This window comes from Dasypus novemcinctus, chromosome 4 (assembly GCF_030445035.2).
Source record: "Dasypus novemcinctus isolate mDasNov1 chromosome 4, mDasNov1.1.hap2, whole genome shotgun sequence".
NCBI lineage: Eukaryota > Metazoa > Chordata > Mammalia > Cingulata > Dasypodidae > Dasypus > Dasypus novemcinctus.
The window spans coordinates 160,561,882-160,575,655 of NC_080676.1; positions in this window are offsets into that span (position 1 = coordinate 160,561,882).

Genomic DNA, 13,774 nt, shown 5'->3' on the forward strand with positions numbered 1-13,774 from the left:
TGCCAGCCTTTAACTAGATTCATAAACAGATTTAAACCTTGAAATAGTGTTAGATCAAGTCCACAAAAAATCCATATTTATGGTGTTTCAGAGTGGTTACAGATAGGATTTTGGTTGTACAGGGAGCTTCTTGGTGAAATAGTTAGGCCTGAGAATGCCACGCCTCTCGCCTCTTCACCACCTGGCTTCCCATAGAACCCCTGGGAAGTTTTTAGGAGAATGACTGGGCCCTTAGCCCATCTAATTGCTTTAGATGTTGAACACTTTCTATATATTCATTGATATATTTTTGGTATCTATTTTCCTTTCTTCTTTTTTTTTTAGGAGGTACTGGGAATTGAACCTGGGACCTCTATATGGGAAGCAAGCACTCAAACCACTAAGCTACACTGGCTCCTTTATTTTTCTTTTGAGAATAGAACTTTCTTGTTCTTTACCCCCCCCCCCCCCTTTTTTTTTTCCACTTACTGGGTCTTTTCCTGATGTTTTCTAGGTGTTATCTTTGACTTGCCTATAGATTCAACTTCCACCATGTCTTTTGAATTTACTTTTTGTTGTTTCCCATTACATATCCTTTAAACTGAATTTCTTCACATATGTGGGGTTTTTATAACATGTCTGCAAATTCTTTGGTATTTCCATGAAAAGGTACAGTCTAATTTCCCTTCCCTTGATTATGGATCTATCTAATAGATAGAACAGAGCAGAAGTGATGCTGGGTGACTTCCAGTGTAGGTTAGAAAAGGCCATGCAGTTCCCACCTGGTTTGCCCTCTGAGAATGCCCATCCTTGGGGCCCAGTGGCCATGTTGTGAGGAAGCCCAGGCTCCTTGGAGAGGCCACGTCTCAGGTCTCCTGCCGACCCGCATCCCAGCCAGCACTATCCACCAGGCACGTGAGTGAATGAGCTTTCAGATGATTCCAGCCTCCAGCCTTGAGCCACCCTGGCCAAAAGCGAGGGGAGTGGAGATCAGCATTTCCTGCTGAGCCCTGCCCAAGTTGCAGATTCATGAGCAAATGTGTTCTTTGTTGTGGTTATTTGTTACACAGCAATAAATTGCCAAAACATCCTACGTACCCTGTGCTTTCCTATCCAGGTGCTGTCTTTGCTAATTCTAACTGGAATGTCCTCCTACTGTGTCCGTATGCCTAAGTCTTACCAACACATGAAGACCTACCTTGAACGTCATTCTGTCATTAAACTCTCTTCAATATTCCCACCAGAAAATTCTCTGTCCATACTTTGATCTCAGAGCATTTTAACTAGCCTCTCTGATGATACAAATACTTTATATGAGCTAATATTGTAGATAATTCATACATGGCAGCTCTTTCTTCCAGACCAATTTCAAATATATATCTAGTTACAGCTATTAGCTCTATTTATGTCTACGTCTATGTCTACATCTATCATCTATGGAAGTCTTTGTTCAAATGGAACTCCAGTATAAAAATCAAATGGAGAATTGCTCTGACTGAAGTTTTTAAAATATATTTTTTGTCTTTTTAAAAAATATTACATTAAAAAAATATGAGGTCCCCATATACCCCCCACTCCCCTCACCCCACTCCTCCCCCCATAACAACAATCTCCTCCATCATCATGAGATGTTGCTGTTTTCCCAGGCTTGCTCCTTTCCTCGGGGCCTGGCCGGGCGCGGCTAGCGGGTTTGCTCTCTCAACGTACTGTTGCTGCCTACTTCCTGCTCAGCCACTTATGCCGCCCGCTCGACCCGGCTGGAGCGGGGGAGACAGAGGGCGCGTGAAGAAGGTTGGTAGGAGCCGAACCGGAGAGGGCGCGCCGCTGTGCCCAGGTTACGCAGCCGAGGAGGGCCCAGAAGAGGAGCCGAGCAGGTAAGGACGCGCAGAGACTTACACACAGCGACCACACTGGAGACGCAGGCTCATGGCGCAGGTCTGGTTTATTGAGGAAGTGCTACAGCTTATATGGGCAGGGAGAGGGGGTTGATGTAGCGTGGCGAGTTTTCATAGGTTGAGGTCCCGGTGCGATGCTGATAGGCTGCCGGATCCTTGTTGCTGGGGGAAGAGGAAGGTTTCAGTTTGGCGCACGAGGGAAGGTAGTGCAGACCGACGCCATTTGGTGTTATCGGCCATTTTAGGAAGAGCTGTGGCTGCATGCCTACAATGAGACATTCATTGCATTTGGTGCATACATCTCTGAGCACCGCTGCACCTCATGGTCAGTGGTCCACATCATAGCCCACACTCTCCCACAGTCCACCCAGTGGGCCAGGGGAGGACATACAATGTCCAGTAACTGTCCCTGCAGCACCACCCAGGACAACTCCAAGTCCCAAAAATGCCCCCCACATCTCATCTCTTCCTCCCATTCCCTACCCTCAGCAGCCACCATGGCCACTTTCTCCACACCAATGCCACATTTTCTTCGATTACTAATCACAATAGTTCATGAATAGAATATCAGTAAGTCCACTCTAATCCCTACTCTATTCCTCCATCCTGTGGACCTTAGAATGGTTGTGTCCACTCCACAACTATATCAAGAGGGGGCTTAGATTCCACATGGATGCTGGATACAATTCTCCTGCTTTCAGTTGCAGGCAGTCTTGGCTCCCTGGTGTGGTGGTTGACCTTCTTCACCTCCATGTTAGATGAGTGGGATAAGTCCAATAAACCAGAGTGTAGGAATTGAAAGTCTGTTGAGGCTCAGGGCCTGGCTATCACATGGTCAGTCCAGAAATTCAGATCCCTTGGGTATACATTAAACCTCAGCACCAGCTACAGTTCCAGTAAAAGTAAAAGGAGATACTTGTGGACAAAGATCACATCTAAGTCCAGCTCCATTGCACAGAAACACAAACTCCAAAGTAGGGCCAACTGACATGGCACTGAACTCCATCTGCCATGACCATAGAACCTGTGGGTCTCTGTAGCCCTCAGGAGAACCAATATCTGGGGTTGTATCTACTTTATCTGTCTCTGGGACTCTGCTGAGGTGTGCATAAGGGCAACCCCTCTGATAACTTCCCAGCTCTTTTTGGAGACTCATAGCCATATAAACTCATTTGTCCTTTCCATTTCCCCCTTTTATTCAAGTCAAAAAGCATTTTTAACTCCTGGTATTATATGTAGACTGAGATATTCTGCTGGTCCGAGTTGACCCTTTTATTCAAGGTCATTTCTTAGTTACATCATCAGGTGGTACTTGGTAGTAATCCCTCGGTGCCAGGGAGGCTCATCTCTGGAAGTCATGTCCCACACTGGGGGGAAGGCAACACATTTACATGCTGAGTTTGGCTTTGAGACTGGCCACATTTGAGTAACATGGAGGCTCTCAGGAGGTAACTCTTAGGCACCCTGCAGCTTTAGGCCTTGTTCTTATTTCTGGTGCACAGGCTCACAAGCATAGTCGTTAGTATCAAGGACTAATTGTTGGACCTTCCTTCTTTTTTGGTTTGCCATTGCTGTTGGGGATTGTTGCTGTTCCTTTAAGGACTGTGATAGGAAACGGACTTTGGCCCAGTGGTTAGGGCGTCCATCTACCATATGGGAGGTCCGCGGTTCAAACCCCGGACCTCCTTGACCCGTGTGGAGCTGGCCATGTGCAGTGCTGATACGCGCAAGGAGTGCCGTGCCACGCAAGGGTGTCCCCCGCGTGGGGCAGCCCCACGCGCAAGGAGTGCGCCCGTGAGGAAAGCCGCCCATTGTGAAAAGAAAGAGCAGCCTGCCCAGGAATGGCGCCGCCCACACTTCCCATGCCGCTGACGACAACAGAAGCGGACAAAGAAACAAGACGCAGCAAATAGACACCAAGAACAGACAACCAGGGGAGGGGGGGAATTAAATAAAATAAATAAATCTTTAAAAAAAAAAAAAAAAAAAGGACTGTGATAGAGCTCCCCTACCTAGGAACTCAGCACTCCCTCAGGTGTTGTTTTTAATTGTAACCACTATGAAAATATCCAAACATTTTTATGTACCCTGAATATATGCCTTGTAGGACTCCCTGCCAAACATGTGTCCCCTGTCAATAATATCCCACACCAGTATTCCTCCCTTGCCATTGTTGAAACTCTCTGTGATCCAAAACTTCCTGAAAAGTGAAGCCCAAAATATTGCCAGGTTCCATTAATAGTAAAATGGAATATAGAGATGAGTTTAAAGGTTAGATATAGAATACATATTAATTTAGAAAAATTAAGGTAAAAAATAAATTGGGATATCAGAAAATTTAAAAATGCAAAAGCTTTGTTTTTGATGTTTTGCCCTCCATCACTGCAATAAGTGTTACCCTGTATGCAAATTGGCAAGGCAACTACTTCTGTCTTTTCCTCAGTGTCTATGTCCTATCTTTTTCTTTTTTCTTTTTCCTAATTATTAAGCTTATCTTCATGAAAGTTTTAGATCTCAGTAATTCATATATACAATATACAGTACTCCCACATATCCAACATAAAACCCTTTTCCCTTCTACAGCAATAATCTTTTTACATATTCATATTATATTTACTGAAACTGAGGTACAGATATTGAGACAATAGCTTTCAAATAAGGTAACATTTGGGTTTACATTGTGGTTTATATTTTAGACTATACAATTTTCTAAATTTTTAGTTGTCTTATGTTTTACATTATGATTTACATTTTAGCCTATCAGCCCCTATATATTTTTGGTGTAATTTTACATGTCTTATACCCATCCTTATGTACTTTTGTGGAACACTTCTATTGCCCACACAGTTACATTGGTTCCATCTATTCAATACCTCTTTCCCCCTCCCCTTAGGGCCCACAGTGACAGTCAATCTTCATTGGTTGAAGGGCCATGTTCAGAGATATTTGCAACAGTGTTGAGGGCTTGACATGCTCAACTGCCCTAATGCACTGGGAGCCACCATTTTTCTCGAGAGATACAATTCCCTCTATTTGAGAACATCAGTCTTCCCCAGGATGTGGGTATACCTTCACTCTCATTATATGGGTCTCTATCCAATGATATAACCCACTATGGCAAAGTGAGCATTCACATACTCCCTAGGAGCCTGTCCTGTGTGCTCCGACTGAAATTATGGGGATCTTGAACTCCAAGGAAACTCATTTCAGAGCTCAATTTGAAAACTCTGTACTTGGTTGTAGTTTTATTTTTTTAATCACCATTATTGAGGTTTAATTTATACAATGATATGTACCCATTTTAAGTGTCCAGTTTGATGAGTTCTAACAAATGTATATATTCATGTAAACACCACCTCTGTCAAGATACAGAACATTTCCATCACCCCACAAAGTTCCCTTATGATCCTTTTCAGGCCACTCCTCCCTCCCACCCTTGTCACCAGGGACCATGGATTTGTTTTCTAATGCTGTAGATTAGATGGCTGTCTTCTAAAATTCCATGTAAATGAACAAAACAATGATTAGCTCTTTTATGTCTGGTTTCCTTCGGTCCACATAATGTTTTTGGGTCCATTCATATTGTTGCTAGTATGAACAGTTGATTCCTTATTATGGCTGAGCAGTAGTATTCCATTGTATGGAATTACCAGTTTGTTTTTTCATACTTCCGTTGATGGACATTTGAGTCATTTCCAGTTTTTGGCCATTTTGAAGAAAGCTGCCATGAACATTTGTGTACAAGTCTTTTTGTGCACAAATGTTTTTGTTTCTTTTGAGTCAATATCAAGCAGTGGAGTTTAGATGGTAGGTTTTTGGGATAAAATGCACATCTCATTCTTCTTTGCAACCTAGAGCACAGGCCTTGGGCATAAGCATTAAATGAATTTCCTGGTGGGAAAAAGGAACTAGATTATTTGAAAGTCTACTATAAATGTTAACTACTTTAAACCATAAGGCATAAGTGTTTTTTTTTTTAATCACCCCTCCCCTTGTTTTTGTTTGTGCTCACTGCTCTCTGTGTCCATTCATTGTGTGTTCTTCCATGTCTGCTTGTCTTTCCTTCTCTTCTTTCTCTTTAGGAGGCACCGGGAACTGAACCTGGAACCTCTGGTGTGGGAGAGAACCACTCATTTGTTTGAGCCACTTCATCTCCCTGGTCTGCTGCGTCTCTCACTCTCTCTCCTCTGCATCTCCCTTTTGTTGCATCATCTTGCCCCAGCTCTCCCTAGCACTGGCCAGCTTGCCTTCATTAGGTGGCCCCAGGAATGGAACCTGGAGCCTCCCATATGGTAGATGGGAGCCCATTCACTTGAGCCTATCTGCTTCCCTGAAAGTGTTATTTTTACAGAATTTTATTTCCAGCTGGGGAAATTGAGGGTCAGGGAAGTTAAGTAGCCTGCTCAGGAGTACAAAGGTAGTATGTTGTAGGACTAGTGTTGGAACCCTCTTTAACTTTAACTCCAAAGTCCAGGGTGATTTGTTCCTGTGCTTTGTGGCTGCCAACTCAAGCAGTTGAACTGACTTAATTTGTTGGAGAATCCTTAAATTCTCCTGAAAACCTCTGTGTGATCAGCAGAGCTTTTCTGGCCAATGAAGTAGGTCAGATCTTGCTACAGTGAAGTCTAAGAGAGACTGTCTGCAACTCTGGGACACTGATTATTTTGTTGTGTCATTTACTGCTAAAAATAGGAGACTCTTCAGCTGGGAATGTTTTATATTGCCTCTACTTTCTGCATTCATAAACTTTTTCTATTAAACTAACGAATACTTGCCATCTTGTGGAAATTTAATCTAATTATCTGGCTCTTCACGTGTTGGCTCACAATAAGCAACACTTCCACAAAATCTGTAGGCTAGTCTGGAGTATTTTTCTTGAGTGGTGGGGATCTTTTGGAGAAAAAAGGAAACTTTGAAGAGATTAGTTGTTCTTTAAAATGTTACATTGTATTCATTCATTTCCTCAAAGTAGGTATGAAATGCGGTAGTGTAATGGCTGACAGAATTCAGTAAGGCACACCATGTCACACCAAGGGCAGAATGGGCAGGAAGTGGGGCTGATATACCTCTGGAATGCACTGTTTTAGCCGCATTAGTTAAGAAAATATTGAAATTCTTCTGTGGCAGTAAGAAAATTGTGTGCTGTCCTGACTCCTCCCCTGGGACCCCCTCCCCACTTCCCCCCTGCACTGCCCCTTTAGCCAGTAAGTAAACAGTTACATCTGTCTGGGCCTCCAGACCCCTGCCTCAACACCCTGGCTACCAGCCAATACCACCATTTGGCTCCCATTACATGGAATTGTTAAATAATTTGAATATAAACCCTGGCTAAAAGCTACTTTCAAAACATTTACGGACATCAGGTCAACCATACTGGTACAAAGCCATTGCGTTCTTCCTTCGTGATTCACTCACTTCAAACATCAGCAATTTGGTTAAAGTGTATTTCCCAGTTTTTCCACTGATGCCAAAGCACAGGCAGCCATTATGGCATATAGCAGGGAAGTTATGGAAAGTTACACAACTGCGCCATGCCTCAGTTCTCTCCTCCGTAAAATGGACACAGTAATATCTACCTCACAGTTGCTGTTAGGAATAAATGAGTTAATGGGTGCAGACTCCTTACGCTACCAGCACTTCGTGCTGGCCACTGTTAGAGATGCCAGCTGAATTCCTGTGGACTTAGTCAATGCCAGGTGCTGCTTTAAGACATTTGAGTTTGTAGCTGTTAAATTCCAAAAGCATGTCTTTTACCACTTTAGAATGACTTTCCTTTAGTTGAAGTTAATTTCAGCTCCATGCCATTGTGTCTTTCTTTTTTGGGGGCAGAGATGCTCTCCTGAAGGAAAGATTTTAAAAAGTAGGAAGAAAAAGAAAAACAAAATAGATTGTTTAAATAAAAGAACAAATTTAGTGCTTGAGTTTTGAATTTATGGCCTCAGTTCCCTCTGCCTATAAAGTTGGGGGAAGTGAAGATCACCCTGTGCCTTGCATATAAAATTGATGGAACACAGAGGGCAGAAAAAACTGCACGTTTTTCAATGTCTGATCTCGATTTTAAATATTTCTGAGTGTATTTGTTATCTAGGGTAGTTGTAATAAGTACCTCAAAATGTGGGGTGAGGGCTGGGGGCTTAAAACAGCAGAAATGTATTTTCTCACAGTTCTGGGGGCCAGAAGTCTGAGATCAAAGCACCAGCAGGGCCAGGCTCCCTCTGAAGGTCCAGGGAAGAGTCCTTCCTAGACTCTTCCTGGTTCTGGGGGAGGCCACCGTCCTTGGCGGTCCTTGGCTTATAGATGTATCACTCCAGTCTCTGCCTCCATCTTCATGTGATCTCCTCTGTCTCTGTGTCCAAATTTCTCTCTCCTTGTAAAGACACCTGTCATATTGAATTAGGGACCATTCTAAGCCAGCATGACTTCATGCTAATGAATCATGTCTTCAAAGACCCTATTTCCAAATAAGGTCATATTTCCGAGACTGGGAGTTAGGACTTGGAGATATCTTTGATGGGGAACACAATTCAACCCATAACAATGACAAATATAGCAATTTCTATTTTGCCCAGTCACTTTTTTCCTTGAGGAGGTTATATTTTTGGATAGAGGGAACATACACAGCATGGAGCAATAGCAGCTTTCATTCTAAAAAGGCCACGGAGTGAAGATAAAAAGAAAGACTATGGTATGTGTGTATATATGTTGGAAGAAAATAGTAATACCAAAGAGTTGGAAATATTTCTTAACCTTCTTGCTACAATCCTTGAGCAGCAAAAGGAGAGCAGGGAGCTTCCAGGTCAAATGCCCAGTTCTCATAAAAGCAGTGTGCTGACACACTTGGCTCATCCTTTAATTGCACATAGACCCAAGGAGAAATGATTAGAGATGGTGGATATGGTTTGTCTACATGATTTTGATAATTTTCACATATCAGTACTTCCCTTGTGGAGATCTATCTAATCTTGGTTAAAAGATCATTTGATTTGTCTTAGGGAAGACAAAGGAACTAGAAATTGCTGGAAAGCGTTTTTAAAAGTTACTTGATGATGGAAGGTTTTTTTCAAAGATGCATTTGCAGGTAAGATTTTATTTGTTTTATTGGAGGTTCCAGGTCCTCTTTTCTTTTACCAATATAAGCCCAATGTCAACTGAGGTCAACTGCCCTTTGAAATTTACTTAAATTTTGCTCAAACTCCTGTTCAATCTACAAAAGAAGCCCAGTCTCCCTCTGAAAATTCTCCAAGGGAATGTTGAGTGGAGAGAAAAAATTGCAGTGACTATGTGTTTATGTATATGTATAGCTTAGACATAATGTACACATTATAGACATGTTTATAAGACATTCAATGTTTTAGTTGCTTTGATTCCTAGGATGAGTGGCATAATTTCTTTCATTTGATTAAAATATTGTTCAAGCACAAAAAGACTCAACAAGGTCAGGAAGGTAAACAAACTCCTTAACGAGGGTCTTCTCTGAGATAATTACAGCACTACCATGGTTGAATTTGGACTTGTCTGACATTATGTGCCATGTTTGTCTCACTGTAATCTACTTGCTGTCTCAAGGAGTGTTTAAGTGCTTTATTTTGAATAGAGTTGATGGCAGAGCTGGGATTGGAATCTGGATATTGCCACTCCAAGATGACACACTTAGGTGGTCCTGGATTCTCCAACCGATGCTGAGGAAAGAGCTGTGAATTTTACCTGAGAGTTTTTCCTCCAGTTTTTCCCATATTCAATCCATTTCCACCTAGCCATGTTATCAAGCCTCATCATTCCACTTCACTGCTTTAAATCCTTTGTTTGCTGCCTGCTGCTTTTAGCATGAAGTCAAACTCCTGGATGAGGTCAACAAGGCTCTTGGTGATGCGGGTCTGCTTTCCAGTTCTGCCCAGCTCCCTGTGTTTCCTGTCACAACCTTTGCTGCAGCCATAGGGAATTGCTTTTGTTATAAGAGTCCCACATTCTTTCTCATCACAGATCCTTTGTCCCTGCTATTCTCACTCCTGGAATGCTCTGACCCCTCTTCAAACTGAGAAAACCTCATCCTTCATGTTTTAGCTGAGACAACAATTTCTGAGTAAAGTCTCCTCTGACTTCCCCCCAGTGCTCTTCTTTTCCCAGTTGGCCTTTCTTAGCAATTTCCAAACTCTATTTATTTAGAACTCCTATTGCCCTCTATACCCAAAGCCATCTGGAAAAATTAAGGAGAGATCCACAGCAATCAAGACTTCTAGGGAAAGGAAGTGGTCAAGCCCATCTGCTCATTCTTTAGTTCTCCTTTTTCACCCATGTAGAAAGAAGAGGGGATGCAGAGACTGCAGAAGATCACCTTTCAGCTGAGTGTTTCCTTTGCAAGGGCAGAAAAGGTGTGCAATAACAAACCTAGGTGGTGGGTTTTTCTTAGCCTGAGTATATAAATACAGTTTATACAATGCAGCTTGCCTTCCTTTATCTGGCAGGGGTAGCAGTATACTTACAGGGTACCACCAAGGCAGAGTCACCTCCATCATTTACCAGACTGTCCTGTGAGAGATTCACCACAGAGTGAAGAAATGACTTTCAGCTGTGGTGAGTCACTCACAGGCCCAAGGGTGGGTCTTTGACACAGACAAATGATGGCACAGGTTTTATGTTCCTTGGACATGTTGAGGCAGTCTCACTAGGGTTAGAGAACTACAACAACACCATGATCCAATACCTGGTTGGCATATTCCTCACATGAAATTCCCCACTGCAGCCCATACAGGGAGAGGCAAGGAAAGCTGCAGCTTTTGAATGGAGCCATGGCCAGGAAGAGACCCTTTAGTGATGGAGGCTGTGCATTCCTACCTCACAGACCCTTATATAATTATATTATTATATAATTTATTTAATTTTATAATTTACTGTCTCTCTCCCCACTGCCACTGAATTATAAACTCCATGTGATCAGAGAGTTTTGTCTGTATTGTTCACTGTTGTAACACTAGTGTCTAGAACAGTGATGGTTCATAAATCTGCCCTGAATAACTGATAGAATAAATGTGTCTACATATGCATTGAAGTTGGCATGAGGATGTCATATTAATAAGATGACCAAAGATGGTTGCTCGGATAAGGACAGGAGAATAAAACCTGAGATGCTTTCATATTATATTAATATAAGAAAAAAGCTTAATGAAACTAGTTTTGTATTAAAAACATTAGCATGAACTTATACTCTGTGAGATATAAGATGTCACTCCCTCAATGAGTAATGACATCTCTACCCATCCCTGTGTGGTTCCAGCAACTGAAGTTCAATCCTTTGTTTTCTCTTCCCCCAAGGAAAATTTGGCTTTCCTAAAAGGTAAGAAGCACTAGATCTTGGGAACCAATGCAATCCTGAAATGCCTTGTTTGGGGAACAAAGGTATTTGGGGATACTTCTGGAATGGGCATGGAGGTCCATTTAGGAAAAGGTTCCTAACCCTTGGGATGGATAAGCATTGAGGAGCTGAGTCTGAAAAGCTGCTATTGCAGCCAGATAGAAGAGATCTAGTCGGTAAGAACCTTGAGTGTGTGAAGACTTTGAAAGGATCCTGAAAAACACTGAAAGATACTAACGTGCCCTGTGGTTATAATGTATACAGTGTACACACACATGCATACATATACATCATGGCTGGATATGCCTAACATGGTTCAGGCACCCTGCTCTTGTAACCCAGGAAATGACCCTGGGTTTTACTGTAAAATGTCTCAGCAAAAGATTAAAAATTCAGGGCAGCATTGTTTCCCTCAGCCTTATTTCTTTGGTATATTTATTCTCTGCCTCCCGGGCCCAGGCTGGTGTTCTCTGGGCTGCTTGGATGTACATGTTCACGTCTTTTGCCAAGTTTGGGAAACTTTCTGTCATTATTTATTTGAATATTCATTCTGTCCCTTTCTCTCTTCATTCTCCTTCTGGAACTCCCATAATGCATATATTGGTATGCATGATGGTGTCCCACAGGTCTCTGAGGCTATTTTCATGTCTTAGAATTCTTTTTTCTTTCTGCTTCTCAGCTTGACTCATTTCAATTGTCTTGACTTCAAGTTCACGGACTCTTTTTTTCTGCTAGCTCCAATCTGATGTTGAAACCCTCCTGGGAATTTTTCATTTCAATTATTGTGGTCTTGAACTCCAGTAGTTCTGTTTGGTTCTTTTTAAAAATTTCTCTTTATTAAGATTCTCCTACCTTTCTCTGTATTTTCCTTCATCTCCCTGAGCATACTGAAGATCATTTTTCAAAAGTCTTTGTCTGGTGTGTCCACATCTGGTCTTCTTTTTTGCTGTTTTCTGGATTTTTATCTTGCTCCTTTGGATGGGGCATCTTTTCCTATTTCTGTTTGTCTTGTACTCTTTTGTAGCACACTGTACATTTTAATATTTAAAAATGCTAACTATGGGATTTATTTCTTGAGATGTCTGTTCCAAGGCTTTAACTAGCTGGTGACAGAGATTTTCTTGAATGTGAGTCCTCCTATCAGGAAGGTCCACCCAAGGTAAATGCAAAATACAGGATCTTCCATGTCTTTTCTGGGGTGTGTCTTGTCCTGGGCTTGTGCTTGTTAGCGGCTTAGGTGTTTCCCTAGTTAGAGGAGTCTAAAGATCCCTTCTAATTCCCAGGACACAGATCTCAGTTCCTGGCTGTCCACTGATAGACTTAAAGTTGGTAAGCCTTTACCCCAGGTGGTTGGCCTCAATTATTTCTTACACTGCTTTGGTTTTCTCAGGCTGCTCATGCCTGGAGGGGAAAATTCTGGGAAGCGGGCATGCCAAAGAGGAGTTTCCCAAGTCAGCCTTTCTCCGGTGGAACAAGGCAAGGAACCCACCAAATGAGAACCAGCTGGCTCCAAACTGCCCTGGAGAGAGGATGAGGGAGGGGTCCAGGAAAGGTACCAGGAGCTTCTTCCATGACTCCCCTACGCTACCCTTATTGACTGTCTAGCAAATGCAGCCCTTCAACTGTCCTTGGGAAGGAAGTGTATTATCTATAAGTCTCCACTGCTTCCTTTGGGGCAGGTTGGAACAATGGCCGCCTTCAGAACCAGGCTTCTACTGATCTGATGTTGCTAATCAAAAGCCATGATCAGCAATGGGCCCATGCCCTCTCTGGATCTTGGGGGAGTGGATTTTTAGGTCTCTTCTGGTACCAGTAGGCTACGCCACATGCTGGACCCCACTGCAGCCTGCCACAGGAGTGGGGGCTGGCACAGGTAAACACAAACAGAGAGAACAATTTCCTGTTATTTACTGTCATTTACCAGCCTCTTCCTCTCGCTCTTCTCTGGATGCTCTATGGTGTTCTACTGGACTCCAAGATTTTGAAATAATTGATTCAGACTGTTCCTGCCTGTTTAATAGTTGTTCTGGTGGGGGACTGATTCCTGTAACTTCCTACTCCACCATCTTCCCAGATTCTGCTCCTGGTATTGTTCTGTATGTATGTAGATGGGGTTGGCCTTCCCTTTGTGGTCTATTTTACGGTCTATGATGACAGTCAAGATTCTAGTCTCCACTCAAGCTGGTCGTTCTTTCTGCAGGTGCTGCGCTCACCCTGGTTTGTGCCTGGGGCCCAGTGCTGGCAGAGTCAGAGAGGCTTCTCCCAGAGCTACTTAAGTGATGCTGATGATAACCCCAAGACCTTCGTTTTCTGTTTGGGCCTAAAGGTAGCTGTGCAATATAGGGTAATATCTGTGCCTCACCTCAAGTGATTCTGATCACTGGAAAAGAATTTATGCCTATAAAACATAAATTATGTCTTGAAATTGGCCACTACATTTTTCCTTTTTATATCAGTATTACAGGCTGAAGAGGAGTGTTTCTGTTTCCTGGGGCTGCCATATCAAAGTCCTACTAACTGGGTGGCTTAACACAACAAAATATATTCTCTC